The 5000-nt window shown below is 28.1% G+C and overlaps 4 non-coding genes across 4 annotated transcripts; 2 read left to right on the top strand and 2 right to left on the bottom strand.

Moving 5' to 3' along the window:
* The first annotated feature begins 768 nt into the window (after positions 1–768).
* On the top strand, positions 769–839 carry TRNAC-GCA (transfer RNA cysteine (anticodon GCA)). The gene has a single exon. It is a non-coding gene; the product is annotated as a tRNA-Cys (tRNA).
* Positions 840–2985: 2146 nt separating this feature from the next.
* TRNAD-GUC (transfer RNA aspartic acid (anticodon GUC)) lies at positions 2986–3059 on the bottom strand. Its single transcript has one exon. It is a non-coding gene; the product is annotated as a tRNA-Asp (tRNA).
* Positions 3060–3516: 457 nt separating this feature from the next.
* Positions 3517–3600, bottom strand: TRNAY-GUA (transfer RNA tyrosine (anticodon GUA)). The gene has a single exon. It is a non-coding gene; the product is annotated as a tRNA-Tyr (tRNA).
* Positions 3601–4541: 941 nt separating this feature from the next.
* On the top strand, positions 4542–4613 carry TRNAT-GGU (transfer RNA threonine (anticodon GGU)). The gene has a single exon. It is a non-coding gene; the product is annotated as a tRNA-Thr (tRNA).
* Positions 4614–5000: the final 387 nt, after the last annotated feature.

Genomic DNA, 5000 nt, shown 5'->3' with positions numbered 1-5000 from the left:
AACAAACAGATAGAATCGAAAGTCTAATCTAAAAAAGGATTGGAAATTTCTACGGGCATTTCAATATTTTTTTTAGGAATCTAAAAAAATGCATTTCATTTCTATCATTATTATGATATTACATATTCAAATTCAATTGGATACAAAAAAAAATCCATTCGAAATTGTCAAGAAAAGATATATTTTGAAGTGAAGTATTTTGGAGAGAATTGGGGAGAATATGATTAGAGTATGTTATGTGTAATGTAATAAGGCTTGTATTTTTGAAACATGCATATATTTAACTGCAGCTATAGATCTGTCTCTAACTTTATTGCAGTCATATTTGTTCAGGATAACAAACACATAACATGTTGTGTGAATTTTTACAAATTTTCTATTGAAAATTGTAAAAAAAGAATAAGCACGATAATTTCTTGAAAATACCGTATAGTATTGGTATTCTATATCTATATAGATATGGATAAGATACTCGATTAGATAATATCTGTGTAACAGATCAAATTGATATTCTAGGGTTTACATATATTGAAAGTTGCTGTTATAATTAGAATGAACAAAGTTAAAAAAAAAAGCAATATTGATTGGTTATGTATCAATTTTTATTTTCTGATCTCATTAAGAAAAAAAAATTTCTATTCAAATATTCAAGAATAATTCATAAAAGAATAGTTAACGGTTGCGATTTGTCTCAAGATTGTTTTTCAATTTTTCAATAGAAAGAAAAGGGGGGAGTATTCTCAAAAACTTCATATCTATATTTTTATTGGCGGCATGGCCGAGTGGTAAGGCGGGGGACTGCAAATCCTTTTTCCCCAGTTCAAATCCGGGTGTCGCCTGATCGATAAGAAACTGTAAATGAAAGATTATATTACGTTTTTTTAGAAAACTTTTTTTCCAACAGAAGCAAGCGAGGGAAAAGGAGTCTTGAGAATTGCGTTTGATTCGAAATTATAAGCATCAGTAGCTTAAAAAATGTTGTAAATATTTTTGTCTCGAATTCAAGGAAAGATTCTAGTAGTGAAAAGGAATCCATAAATTTAGAAATGATAGTTCGTTCACTACACAACTATTGTAGTGTCTGTCTCCTGACTGGGTCTTTTATTAGATTGGATTAAGAATAAGTCGGATAGGAAAGTCCATTTTTAGGTAGAGAAAAGGCAGAAGAAAAACCTTCTATACAGACTAATTTAAAGTTTATGAGTGCTTCCACATTTTATCAATATTATTTATTTAGATCAATTCTATTTAATAGCTTTAATTTAGCTAATTCGCTTTCGTAATATTCAAAAAAAGTATTCTTTAGATTTTCATATTCTATATTCTAATAAAATTAAAAAGTTTTGATTCTAAAATCGAATAGAAAAGAAAAAAAGTTTTTTTAATTATTTTAGAGAACGAATTGGGAGACATTTAAGGGACTATTTCAAATAGAAAGAAGAGTATAAGTATGCAAATGAATCTGTCTTGATTCTTTTTTTATGAAATCCTTAAGGAAATGATAAAAGAGAAATCTTAATATTCCCACCTGGTAGTAACATTCATTGACTTATAACTTCCTATAATTTTTTTATGTTTAATGTTTTATGATTTTACTAAAAATAATCAAAAAAAACTTTTTAGATGTTCTAATAACTAATAAATAGAATGAATTCTTGTTTTTCGTGAATGATGTTAGCCCAGAATCCTTTTTTTGACTCTGTAATAGCAATTCCACTATTATAGTATAGTATTTTTAGCGAATAATACAAAAAAAAGAATAGAATAAAAAATTTGAAAAAATAATGAAATAGTTCCTTCATATTTATAGAGATAGGAGACAAAATTTACATGGATATAGTAAGTATTGCTTGGGCTGCTTTAATGGTAGTTTTTTCATTTTCCCTTTCCCTCGTAGTATGGGGAAGAAGTGGGCTATAGGGATACTAAAAATTGAGTTAAGGGATCCAAGTAACCTTGTTGATTTCTACCTGAATTTTTGAATTTCGAAACTATTGAATGAAAATATTTCATTTAAACTAATACTAATTAATTGAGTTCAAATAGAAAATCTATCTTGATTCTATTATATTTTAGTAGTGTAATGTATTCTATGTATCTTATAGGAATTGAAAATACTCTTTCAATCAAACAAATATTTTCATTATTCCCATATTCCTATTTTGAGAAAAACAAGGGAATCAAAAAGAAGAAGAAATGGATTCCTATTCCAATCAAATTTTTCTTAAAATTTCTATTTCGATGAACTGACGCTTAACCTGGTTATATAGATATATATATATATGGAAAATGGCGGACCGTGTAATAACCATTCCTGTTTTTTTACCCCCTTTTTTTCCTAAGATACCGGAATTGTTTGTAAAAAGAATCTGAAAAAAAAAATTGGACGCAATTCTCAGATAGTAGAAATCAAATTGATTTCTACTATCTGGATTACGCTGATTGTACGATCATTTTTTTAAATCATTCATAAAAATGAAGAAATCATATTTCAGTGAAATTAGTCACTTTTACTTACCGTTTTTACATAAATTATAAGTAAAAAAGCGAGTAGGAACTAGAATAAACAGTGCAGTAGCAATAAATGCGAGAATATTTACTTCCATAATCTTTATTATGTTCTATTTCTCTTAAATTTCTAAAAAAAAAATTCGGGATTTAATCCCATAGAAATGTTCAATCTTTCAACAATGGTATAAATTGGATTTCAATGATATCAAATCGGATCAATATCATGAATCACAAAATCTGAGCTATCAAATCAACTCATGAAATAGTATAACATAGGAAGATCTTTTATCCATACTAAATAAAACAAAAAAACATTTATTCTTGATGAAAGTCCAAAATCCCTTTCCTTCCTTTTTCGGCGAAACAAATGAAAAAGCAGGGGGGGGCCCCAAATAAAATTTTGTTTATCAATTTGATTCCCTACAAATACACAAAAAAGGAATTTATTTTTTATTTTTTTGGATTTATATCCAACGGGATTGACGGGGCTCGAACCCGCAGCTTCCGCCTTGACAGGGCGGTGCTCTGACCAATTGAACTACAATCCCAGGGAAAGGGGTGTACTGTATAAATATTTTTACGGACCGTTTCTGTCAAACCTTTTCTTTTTCTATTTCGGATTCGAACCTTTTTGTTGTAAATGAAAAAAGCGCATTTTTTTATATATTGATATGTATATCGATATCCACTTTAGTGAGATCGACACAAATTACTCGTAATCCGTTTCTTATTCTTATTCTATTAACAAATCGATTGAAAATTGAATCAATGAAAAAAAAATATTTTTTTTTTCAATTTTTCCTTATATTTTCTACTTACAGATCTTGACATGAATACCGATTATTAACAAGATTTTGAATTTGTGGAAAGAAATATGGAATACAGAAAAAAAAGAAATAACCTTAGATATGTTTAATATTTTGATTCTTCCGTATCATAGCACATCAGTCATTTCCAGAGAACTATAAATGGGTTATAGAATTTCATAGTGGATCGGCAAATTCTTGGGCCGAGCTGGATTTGAACCAGCGTAGACATATTGCCAACGAATTTACAGTCCGTCCCCATTAACCGCTCGGGCATCGACCCAGCACAATAGGAAGAATACATTTCAGTTTTTATTGAAAATTTTTGATCAACTTCCTTTCGTAACACCCTACCCCCAGGGGAAGTCGAATCCCCGCTGCCTCCTTGAAAGAGAGATGTCCTGAACCACTAGACGATGGGGGCATACTTGCCCGACCGCCATTATACTACGTTCATAGTATGAACAGTTTTTTGCAATTGTCAATATAATGATATGATTCGATAAAAAAAAATATTTTTCGTTCTTTCATAATTCCATAGAAATTTTTTATTAATCATTTATATTTCTAAATTTTTTTATTCCAGTCATAATAAGAAAAAAAAAGAAGTAATGTTCCAATAAAGAGAAAATTCTTCACAGGAATGATTCGTTTGTTGCAAAGGACGAGAGGTTAAAACTTCATTTCTATCATTTATTACTAATACTAAGATTCGATAGGTAGATTTATATCTAATACTAAGAAAAAAAACTTTGGAAAATAGAATTTTTCAATAAAAAAATAAAAATTTGGTTTAGGGACAGAACATATTGAATCCATTTTATCAATGATTCGATTTTATCAATGTTTCGATGAAATATTTTATTTTGTGAGTACATTTATGTATCAATAAAAAGAATTTAGTGTTATGATTAGAATGACTTCAAGAATCCATTTTGAAATAATATATTTGATATGGATCAAATCCAATCTTAATCAATTCTTTTTTTTAACTATATTCTATTCACTAGGTAAATCCAATTTTTTGTTCTTTGATGAGTCATTATACAAATAATAGATATTGATGTACATGTATTCTAATCCCATTTATATCATTTAATTTATATAATTTATATAAATTTATAGAAATAATTTATATAAATTTATAGAATAAGTATACACAGTAACAAATATATGTACTAGTCATGCTAGTTCCTTATTTAGAAATTGAAAGAAAGAAAAAGGGCCCTTTTAACTCAGTGGTAGAGTAACGCCATGGTAAGGCGTAAGTCATCGGTTCAAATCCGATAAGGGGCTTTTTACTTTTTTTTTCAAAAGCAATAGTCTTTCTATTTGAAGGAAGAATAAAAAGATTCTTGATATTTTGAAAAAGTTTCTATTTGTAATAAAAAAGAAAAAGTGTAAAATTCAATAATGGAAAAATAAAAAAAAGTAAGTGGACCTAACCCGTTGAATTATATTTATATCTACTATTCTGATATTCAAATTTGATAAAGATTCAATTCGAACAATTTTTTTTCTTTTTAAGACTTTTTTCGTTTAGACTCCCTAAGAATCTCTGAATATTTCCAATGAAATCTTCTTGTTTCTGAACTAAGAAAAAAGGTTATGCCTTTTCTTTACTCAGAAGGGCCTTAATACGAATTTCAAGTTCCACCAAACAAGTTTTTTTAAAATTAAAAT

This window comes from Vigna unguiculata, unplaced genomic scaffold (assembly GCF_037176805.1).
Source record: "Vigna unguiculata cultivar grain cowpea cultivar isolate G323 ecotype 2 unplaced genomic scaffold, ASM3717680v1 ptg000278l, whole genome shotgun sequence".
Classification (NCBI taxonomy): Eukaryota; Viridiplantae; Streptophyta; class Magnoliopsida; order Fabales; family Fabaceae; genus Vigna; species Vigna unguiculata.
The sequence above is the reverse complement of the archived record's forward strand: the minus strand, read 5'-3'. Positions and strand labels throughout refer to the sequence as shown.